The sequence below is a fragment of the Prionailurus viverrinus genome, chromosome B4 (genome assembly GCF_022837055.1).
Source record: "Prionailurus viverrinus isolate Anna chromosome B4, UM_Priviv_1.0, whole genome shotgun sequence".
Lineage (NCBI taxonomy): Eukaryota > Metazoa > Chordata > Mammalia > Carnivora > Felidae > Prionailurus > Prionailurus viverrinus.
In genome coordinates, this window is record NC_062567.1 from 102,085,586 (window position 1) to 102,097,061 (window position 11,476).

The window sequence follows — 11,476 nt, forward strand, 5'->3', positions numbered from 1 at the left end:
TAAGCAAAATAACAAATGTAAAGAAGAATTCACTTAAGTTTCCTTCCTATAAGTAGAATAGTATGTAATTTACCATATAAGTTTTTGATTTTGAAAATTAACTTGGTTTTTGGTAGAACAACATTACACTCTATTACAGCTGACTTTAACAAGTCAGATTGTATTCAATTTTTATCAAGCTAGTAATTTCAAAGCTTTCAAGATTCAGATTATTTTCTTTGGCCAAATATATTTCTTCAGTTAGTTTCATATTGAATATCCTGGGAGAAAGGAGGGAGGAAATAAAGTTAAATACTGTAGAATATGGCTGCTAAGTCCCCACTTTTTTAGCTAGTCAAAAAAACCTAGGTTGGTGACTGTAACTGCCTTAATTCATAATACATTTCATATTCTCCTTACTCTCTGCCAGAACTTTTCTGGACAGGGTTCTTTAATGTGGTAACCTGAACCATCTGTCCTATGAAACCTGACACATTGCTTTACCACTGTATTCCACTGATTATGGGTATTAATAAACACAAAGAAATAGCAAGAGGTACCACAGAAAACCTTCTGGATTCCAATAATAGCCCTCTTTTTGTCCATTATTGTGATACCTCCCTGATAAGGGAATCTAATCAATAACATTGGTAAGTTCCCTTCTTGTTGATGAAGAAACATGAGAAGCCCCAAGTGGCCAGGAGTAGATTTAGCCTCCCATTCATTGAATCATGATTGTATCTTTTTGAGTAAATATTCCTGCTTTGGGCACTAGAATTCTCACAGTCAATTCTCACAGTCATCAAGTTCAAGGTTGCAGTGACAAGAAGAAAATTTTCTCAAAGGATTACTATATGTAATAATGATAACCTTCACTGTTACCTCTTGGTTTCCAGATCTATGCATTCTAAGCATTTATAAATTGCTAGTTCAAGGTACAAATCACATTCTATAAGCCTACCATGTCCTATTTTCTCCCAACAGTTGAAGTCCTTGATGATATGTGCATGTAAACCATAAATCCCATTAGGCTACCTCTGTTAACCAGCTACTCCTATATTCTCAACAGGAGCAATATCACCCCCAGGTGGGGGAAATTGGATTTTGAGTGTGAAAAAATCTGGGATATTATAATAGCATTTAATAATGTCTAAAAATATTCCTTAGGGGATAGATAATGAAAAAAATGTTGAAAAACAATGAATTACTGTATCACTTAGAGTCCCAGGAGAATTCATTTCAAAAACTATTTACAAAGCTACGGGGAAGGTGTTGGAAAACTACAAATGATAGTGCAATATCCTGCGGCTAGTATCAGCGAGGGCAGGTATTATCAACAGTATGCCCTAAGACAAAAAACAAGAGATGTGGAGTTAAGAGAATCTAGAAGCAAATAATCATATTCCAGTGACCAATTTTAGAAGAACTGGGACCTTTGACAAAAACAAGCAATTCAAAGTACTCCTTTAGGAAAGACTTCAGGGTAAAAGATTCCCCAACCTTACTTTCCTACCTTTTTCTGATCTCCTGCAAGTTCCCAAATTACTGATTGTAACTGAAAGCTATAGGGAAAGGGAACCCATTGGTATAGTCTAGTCAGGTCAGTCTTCGATCTCAGAAAGCAGAGTGGAAAAAAGGTGGTGGGATAAACGGATGTTATCTAACACAGTAACATTTAAGAGTAACCAGAAACAGGAAGACTATGTTTTAAACTTTACCTGCTGCTTTATTGTAGGTGAAAATATGTGGACTAACCATTATCTTTAAGATATATGTCTAAATAAAATCTTTTTGCATCAATCTCAATCTAAATTACGGTAAGAAGTCTGTACAGAAAGTCTATATAGAAGATTCTAGTTTTATCTAAAAATAAGTAAAGCTAGTATGTTTTTTAGCCTAGATGTAGCATATCAAGAGTTAATCAATCAACGCTAAGAAAAGAAATTCATTTCCAAAATACCCCCTCTATGTGGTCTGACACTTGACCATCATACACTTCTCAGTTTGCTGCACATATCTGTCCACAGTTACAGCACTTGGGGAAGGGAATACCAGGAGGCACTGAAAATGGATCACCAGGGTTTCACATGCATTCCTTTCTTTCCTCCTCAGTAATACTAGTCTCCAGTCTTCAGCTGATCAAGGTCATCTCCTGATTGTTTTCAAGGGGCTCAGTGTTGATTTCTATCACTCACAGTTGCACATGCAGAGGCAGCAAAGGCTAGATATATATTGGTAACAGACTTCATGAAATTGAGCCCATAAATAGTCTCCATCTCTGCCACTTTGGCCATTTGTTTTTTTATTGTGCTTATTATCCTAATTACAGGATGGTCAATGAAGAAAGCTGGTTAAGTCATTTTGTCTACTTCATTGTGCAGTGCCTCTTCCATGATGGATGCTTTCTGATATAAATACAAAAATCTTCACTCTATGCCCTCTGCCATATATCCATTCACACAGATCTACCAAAGACCTTGTCTCAGATCTCTCAGCTTTTTTCCTTTTTTTTCTTTCAATATATGAAGTTTATTGTCAAAGTGGTTTCCATACAATACCCAGTGCTCATCCTAAAAGGTGCCCTCCTCAACACCCATCACCCACCCTCCCCTCCCCCCCCACCCCCCTTGAGCCCTCAGTTTGTTTTCAGTTTTTAAGAGTCTCTTATGGGGGCACCTGGGTGGCGCAGTCGGTTAAGCGTCTGACTTCAGCCAGGTCACGATCTCGCGGTCCGTGAGTTTGAGCCCCGCGTCGGGCTCTGGGCTGATGGCTCAGAGCCTGGAGCCTGTTTCCGATTCTGTGTCTCCCTCTCTCTCTGCCCGTCCCCCGTTCATGCTCTGTCTCTCTCTGTCCCAAAAATAAATAAACGTTGAAAAAAAATTAAAAAAAAAAAAAAGAGTCTCTTATGCTTTGGCTCTCTTCCACTCTAACCTCTTTTTTTTTCCCTTCCCCTCCCCCATAGGTTCCTGCTAAGTTTCTCAGGATCCACATAAGAGTGAACACATATGGTATCTGTCTTTCTCTGTATGGCTTATTTCACTTAGCATCACACTCTCCAGTTCCATCCACGTTGCTACAAAGGGCCATATTTCATTCTTTCTCATTGCCACGTAGTACTCCATTGTGTATATAAACCACAATTTCTTTATCCATTCATCAGTTGATGGACACTTAGGCTCTTTCCATAATTTGGCTATTGTTGAGAGTGCTGCTATAAACATTGGGATACAAGTGCCCCTATGCATCAGTACTCCTGTCTCCCTTGGGTAAATTCCTAGCAGTGCTATTGCTGGGTCATAAGATAGGTCTATTTTTAATTTTTTGAGGAACCTCCACACTGTTTTCCAGAGTGGCTGCACCAGTTTGCATTCCAACCAACAGTGCAAGAGGGTTCCCGTTTCTCCACATCCTCTCCAGCATCTATAGTCTCCTGATTTGTTCATTTTGGCCACTCTGACTGGCATGAGGTGATATCTGAGTGTGGTTTTGATTTGTATTTCCCTAATGAGGAGTGACGTTGAGCATCTTTTCATGTGCCTGTTGGCCATCCGGAAAAATATGGAACATGTCACGAATTTGCATGTCATCCTTGCACAGGGGCCATGCTAATCTTCTCTGTATCGTTCAATTTTAGTATATGTGCTGCTGAAGGGAGCACACTCTCAGCCTTTTTCCATCCAGACCCCTGACCGGTTGACCAGGCCAATGGTCATTCAAATGAATCGATATATATTCTTAATTCAGGTCATTTTTTGTTCACTATATCACATTGGAATTATGTCCAAAGATGTAAGGGTTTAGTCTGATGTTCTATGGGATTTCCCTCTAGTCTGAATCTCTTTGCTTTCAATATGAGAAAGCATAGGAGAGTTGACACGGTCCTAAGATAAAACTATAAGGCCATTTTCAGGGAGGCCGACTTGAGAGAGCTCATTTCTGAGACCCTCCAGATGGGGTGCCCAACGTCTAGGAAAGCAGTCTATTATGAGTTTCTCTCCCACAATCTAACACTAAATATATGACCAATTTACCAAACAAGATTGTCTCTGAATTTATTAGATACTATGTATGAGGGAAAAGTGCTCAAATTAAAGTTTGAGCATTTTACATGAATGCGATTCCAAACCTACTTCAAAGTGAAACAGATAGTTGTAAAACAATATATATTGTATTCTGGGAGGAAGATGGCGGAGTAGGAGCACACTGGGCTCACCGCGTCCTGCTGATCACTTAGATTCCTCCCACAACTGCCTAAATAACCCAGAAAACCACCAGAAGACTAGCAGAATGGATTCTCCAGAGCCAAGTGTGAGAGGCCCACGGAAGAAGGTAGGAAGGGCGGAGAGGTGGTGTGCACTACATGGACTGGCAGGAGGGAGCGGGGACGGAGGGGCAGCCCGGGCGGAGGGGCAGCCCACGGGCAAAGCAGACCCCTCGAGTCTGGCTTGCAAAAGCAGAGGGGCCGGATAGAGCATGTTCAGACAGCAAGCAGGACTTAACATCTGGAAGGTTATAAGCTAACAGCTTTGCTCGGAGAGCAGGAGGGCTGGAGGACAATGGGAGGGAGAGTTGTTGAGCCCTGGACGACAGAGCACAGTGTGGCGGGCAACAAAGGCGCTCGCCAGCACCATTTCCCTCGCCCATCCCCCAGCCGAAATCCCAAAGGGAACCAGTTTCTGCCAGGGAACTTGCTTGCACTGCGCAAACACCCAACGCTGTGCTTCTGTGGATCCATTCCTCCGGTGGCGGGTCTGACTCCCTCCCGGAGCCTCAGGGCCCCTCCTGAAGCGGATCACTGAAGGATAAGCGAGCTGAGCCTGCCCCTCCCTCCCCCATGCACCTTGCAGATCCACCCCAGCTAATACTCCAGATCCTTAGCACCACAAGCCTGGTAGTGTGCAAGTAGCCCAGGTGGGCCACGCCACCCCACAGTGAATCCCGCCCCTATGAGAGGGGAAGAGAAGGTACACACCGGTCTGACTGTGGCCCCAGCAGTGGGCTGGGGGCAAACATCAGGTCTCACTGCGGCCCCGCCCACCAACGTAAGTTATTCAAGACAGCACAGGGGAAGTGTCCTGAAGTTCCTCACCACTCCAGGGACTATCCAAAATGACGAAACAGAAGAATTCCCCACAAAAGAATCTCCAGGAAATAACAACAGCTAATGAACTGATCAAAAAGGATTTAAACATTATAACAGAAAGTGAATTTAGAATAATAGTCATAAAATTAATTGCTCGGCTTGAAAACGGTATACAGGACAGCATAGAATCTATTGCTACAGAGATCAAGGGACTAAGGAACAGCCAGGAGGAGCTAAAAAATGCTATAAATGAGCTGTAAATAAAATGGAGACAACCACAGCTTGGATTGAAGAGGCAGCGAAGAGAATAGGTGAACTGGAAGATAAAATTATGGAAAAAGAAGAAGCTGAGAAAAAGAGAGATAAAAAAATCCAGGAGTATGAGGGGAAAATTAGAGAACTAAGTGATGCACTAAAGAGAAATAATCTACACATAATTGGTATTCCAGAGGAGGAAGAGAGAGGGAAAGGTGTTGAAGGTGTACTTGAAGAAATAATAGCTGAGAACTTCCCTGATCTGGGGAAGGAAAAAGGCATTGAAATCCAGGAGGCACAGAGAACTCCCTTCAGACGTAACTTGAATCGATCTGCATGACATATCATAGTGAAATTGGCAACACACAAGGATAAAGAGAAAATTCTGAGCGGCCAGGGATAAATGTGCTCTAACATATAAAGGGAGACCGATAACACTCGTGACGGACTCTCTACTGAAACTTGGCAGGCCAGAAAGGAATGGCAGGAAATCTTCAATGTGATGAACAGAAAATATATGCAGCTGAAGATCCTCTATCCAGCAAATCTGTCATTTAGAATAGAAGGAGAGATAAAGGTCTTCCCAAACAAACAAAAACATGAAGGAATTCATCACCACTAAACTTGCCCTACAAGAGATCCTAAGGGGGATTCTGTGAGACAAAGTACCAGAGACATCGCTACAAGCATGAAACCTACAGACATCACAATGACTCTAAACCCATATCTTTCTATAATAGCACTGAATGTAAATGGACTAAATGCGCCAACCAAAAGACACAGGGTATCAGAATGGATAAAAAAACAAGACCCGTCTATTTGCTGTCTACAAGAGACTCATTTTAGACCTGAGGACACCTTCAGATTGAAAGTGAGGGGATGGAGAACTATTTATCATGCTACTGGAAGTCAAAAGAGAGCTGGAGTAGCCATACTTATATCAGACAAACTAGACTTTAAATTAAAAGCTGTAAGAAGAGATGAAGAAGGACATTATATAATAATTACAGGGTCTATCCATCAGGAAGAGCTAACAATTATAAATGTCTATGCACTGAATATGGGAGCCCCCAAGTATATAAAACAATTACTCACAAACATAAGCGACCTTATTGATAAGAATGTGGTAATTGCAGGGGACTTTAACACCCCACTTACAGAAATGGATAGATCATCTAGACACACGGTCATAAAGAAACAAGGGCCCTGAATGATTCATTGGATCAGATGGACTTGACAGATATATTTAGAACTCTGCATCCCAAAGCAACACAATATACTTTCTTCTCGAGTGCACATGGAACATTCTCCAAGATAGATCACATACTGGGTCACAAAACAGCCCTTCATAAGTATACAAGAATTGAGATCATACCATGCATACTTTCAGACCCCAACGGTATGAATCTTGAAATCAACCACAGGAAAAAGTCTGGAAAACCTCCAAAAGCACGGAGGTTAAAGAACACCCTACTAAAGAATGAGTGGGTCAACCAGGCAATTAGATAGAAATTAAAAAATATATAGAAACAAACAAAAATGAAAATACAACAAACCAAATGCTTTCGGATGCAGCAAAGGCAGTCCTGAGAGGAAAATACATTGCAATCCAGGCCTATCTCAAGAAACAAGAAAAATCCCAAATACAAAATCTAACAGAACATGTAAAGGAAATAGAAGCAGAACAGCAAAGACACCATAAACCTAGCAGAAGAAGAGAAATAATAATGATTAGAGCAGAAATAAACAATATAGAATCTAAAAAAACTGTAGAGCAGATCAATGAAACCAAGAGTTGGTTTTTTGAAAAAGTAAACAAAATTGATAAACTTCTAGCCTGGCTTCTCAAAAAGAAAAGGGAGATGACCCAAATAGATAAAATCATGAATGAAAATGGAATTATCACCACCAATCCCTCAGAAATACAAGCAATTATCAGGGAATACTATGAAAAACTATATGCCAACAAACTGGACAACCTGGAAGAAATGGACAAATTCCTAAACACCCACACACTTCCAAAACTCAATCAGGAGGAAATAGAAAGCTTGAACAGACCCATAACCAGCAAAGAAATTGAATCAGTAATCAAAAATCTCCCAACAAATAAGAGTCCAGGACCAGATGGCTTCCCAGGGAACTTCTACCAGACATTTAAAGCACAGATAATACCTATCCTTCTCAAGCTATTCCAAAAAATAGAAAGGGAAGGAAAACTTCCAGAGTCATTCTATGAAGCCAGTATTACTTTGATTCCTAAACCAGACAGAGACCCAGTAATAAAAGAGAACTACAGGCCAATATCCCTGATGAATATGGATGCAAAAATTCTCAATAAGATACTAGCCAATCGAATTCAACAGCATATAAAAAGAATTATTCACCATGATCAAGTGGGATTCATTCTTGGGATGCAGGGCTGGTTCAACATTCACAAATAAATCAATGTGATACATCACATTAATAAAAGAAAAGATAAGAACCATATGATCCTGTCAATCGATGCAGAAAAAGCATTTGACAAAATTCAGCATCTTTCTTAATAAAAAACCTCAAGAATGTCGGGATAGAAGGAACATACTTAAAGATCATAAAAGCCATTTATGAAAAGCCCACAGCTAATATCATCCTCAATGGGGAAAAACTGAGAGCTTTCCCCCTGAGATCAGGAACATGACAGGGATGCCCACTCTCACAGCTGTTGTTTAACATAGTGTTGGAAGTGCTAGCATCAGCAATCAGACAACAAAAGGAAATCAAAGGCATCAAAATTGGCAAAGATGAAGTCAAGCTTTCACTTTTTGCAGATGACATGATATTATACATGGAAAATCCGATAGACTCCACCAAGTCTGCTAGAACTGATACATGAATTCAGCAAAGTTGCAGGATACAAAATCAATGTACAGAAATCACTTGCATTCTTATACACTAATAATGAAGCAACAGAAAGACAAATAAAGAAACTGATCCCATTCACAATTGCACCAAGAAGCATCAAATACCTAGGAATAAATCTAACCAAAGATGTTAAAGATCTGTATGCTGAAAACTATAGAAAGCTTATGAAGGAAATTGAAGAAGATATAAGGAAATGGAAAAACATTCCATGTTCATGGGTTGGAAGAATAAATATTGTCAAAATGTCAATACTACCCAAAGCTATCTACACATTCAATGCAATCCCAATCAAAATTGCACAGCATTCTTCTCGAAGCTAGAACAAGCAATCCTAAAATTCATATGGAACCACAAAAGGCCCCAGATAGCCAAAGTAATTTTGAAGCAAAAGACCAAAGCAGGAGGCATCACAATCCCAGACTTTAGCCTCTACTACAAAGCTGTCATCATCAAGACAGCATGGTATTGGCCCAAAACAGATACATAGACCAATGGAACAGAATAGAAACCCCAGAACTAGACTCACAAACGTATGGCCAACTCATCTTTGACAAAGCAAGAAAGAACATCCAATGGAAAAAAGACAGTCTCTTTAACAAATGGTGCTGGGAGAACTGGACAACAACATGCAGAAGGTTGAAACTAGACCACTTTCTCACACCATTCACAAAAATAAAATCAAAATGGATAAAGGACCTGAATGTGAGACAGGAAACCTTCAAAACCCTAGAGGAGAAAACAGGAAAAGACCTCTCTGACCTCAGCCGTAGAAATTTCTTACTTGACACATCCCGAAGGCAAGGGAATTAAAAGCAAAAATGAACTATTTGGGACCTCATCAAGATAAAAAGCTTCAGCACAGCAAAGGAAACAATCAACAAAAGTAAAAGGCAACTAACGGAATGGGACAAGATATTTGCAAATGGCACATCGGGCAAAGGGCTAGTATCTAAAATCTATAAAGAGCTCACCAAACTCCACACCTGAAAAACAAGTAATCCAGTGAAGAAATGGGCAGAAGACAAGAATAGACACTTCTCTATAGAAGACATCTGGATGGCCAACAGGCCCATGAAAAGATGCTCAACGTCGCTCCTCATTAGGGAAATACAAATCAAAACCACACTCACATATCACCTCACACCAGTCAGAGTGGTCAAAATGAACAAATCAGGAGACTATAGATGCTGGAGAGGATGTGGAGAAACGGGAACCCTCTTGCACTGTTGGTTGGAATGCAAACTGGTGCAGCCACTCTGGAAAACAGTGTGGAGGTTCCTCAAAAAATTAAAAATAGACCTACCTTATGACCCAGCAATAGCACTGCTAGGAATTTACCCAAGGGAGACAGGAGTACTGATGCATAGGGGCACTTGTATCCCAATGTTTATAGCAGCACTCTCAACAATAGCCAAATTATGGAAAGAGCCTAAGTGTCCATCAACTGATGAATGGATAAAGAAATTGTGGTTTATATACACAATGGAGTACTACGTGGCAATGAGAAAGAATGAAATATGGCCCTTTGTAGCAACGTGGATGGAACTGGAGAGTGTGATGCTAAGTGAAATAAGCCATACAGAGAAAGACAGATACCATATGTGTTCACTCTTATGTGGATCCTGAGAAACTTAGCAGGAACCCATGGGGGAGGGGAAGGGAAAAAAAAAGAGGTTAGAGTGGGAGAGAGCCAAAGCATAAGAGACTCTTAAAAACTGAGAACAAACTGATGGCTGATGGGGGGGTGGGGGGGGAGGGGAGGGTGGGTGATGGGTATTGGGGAGGGCACCTGTTGGGATGAGCACTGGGTGTTGTATGGAAACCAATTTGACAATAAATTTCATATATTAAAACAAAACAAAACAAAACAAAACAAAACAAAACAAAACCTATAAATTAGTATTGTTTATCTGATGTGAATGAAAACTGTTTCTCATTTCTTTTATAATTGAAATAGAAAAAAATCCTTGTGAAATAAATGACCATATACCATTTGCCTGAGACATTATTAATCTGTTCTAGAAGTTGGCATCATGCCTGATGCAGCAGGTGATATTGGGGCTACTAGTATAGAGCCAACAATAGTCTATAATAATTAATTCTCTAGTTTCTGCCGTGGCTACACTACCAAATTAAATGTATATGTTATAGGGACCCAATACCTCTGTATCTTTTAGGTCTAATAGTCACACTAGTCTTCATCATATATCTTAGGAAAACGTATTGTTTCCTTGGATGTGGTTGGGAGGAGGAGTGATTTTAAAGTATTCTATTAGGCTTCCCCCATTATATTAACTTTTAATCCATAGACCAGGGACTCAGTCTGGAGTGACTCCTACTGCCAAGTATTCCAATTCCATTTCTGTGCTCAGGAATCAAGAAATGACCACAGAATGAGTCTGCAGACCCAGTGGGCTTACTATGGGCCAGACTTTCACTAAAACTTCATTTTTTAAAATCTGGCCCCTATACATTCCCCTTTGAACAGGGGACAGAGAAGAAGAGCATGAAAATGCTTTGGATCTCCAGGTATTGATGACAACTCAGATCTTGTTTGCAATAGTCCCTGAAATGTTTGCACAAAAAGAAATAGAGAAGGAACTAGGGAAGGGTGGAAAAGTTGTCACACTGTGATGTAAATGAAGGACAGAAGAAGAGAATGTTGGATGGAGTTCAAGGTAGGCTCAGCAAAGCCATTTGTGAGTTGAGAATCAAAGTTGGTCAAAAGAGTCTTGTGTATCCTAGAAGGGATCTGCTTTAGTATTCCCACTACATTTAATCACTGGAGGGGGGTAGGCAGGCAGGCTGTGGAAGGCAGGCAGGCTGTGAAATAGATTTCAAGGAGTACCATCTTGTGCCTGCAGTCAATTATCCCCCCTGTTATAAGAGATTGGCTGGGTACTTGCTCATGCCTATCCCATTACCATAATGTGGAGAGGACAGAAATGTTAGTAGGATCAAAAATTGGATTACAAATAGAACTAAACTGGGGCAGCCCCAGAAATCTGTCTTATTTTTTCAAAGACCTTTGTTTTAAGCTCATAGACAGGACCTAAAGGTGGCACTTACTTGAGAGATGAAGGAAGAACAAGAAGGTGAGCTGGGTGAAGGCAGTTTAATTCTACTGTACTCTAAGCCTTAGGAAGAACTGTCTGTCTCAGTCCACTCTATTCTCTATCACCACAGCCCATTTACTGTGAAATGTGAGAGACCAAAACCAGAGTGTGTCCTTAACACTGAGGTTTATAAAAATCTTTT

At 40.4% G+C, this 11,476-nt stretch overlaps 1 non-coding gene across 1 annotated transcript; it reads right to left on the reverse strand.

The window, feature by feature from the left end:
• Nucleotides 1–3,531: 3,531 nt before the first annotated feature.
• Nucleotides 3,532–3,637, reverse strand: LOC125171367 (U6 spliceosomal RNA). Its single transcript, XR_007154286.1, has one exon. It is a non-coding gene; the product is annotated as a U6 spliceosomal RNA (small nuclear RNA).
• Nucleotides 3,638–11,476: the final 7,839 nt, after the last annotated feature.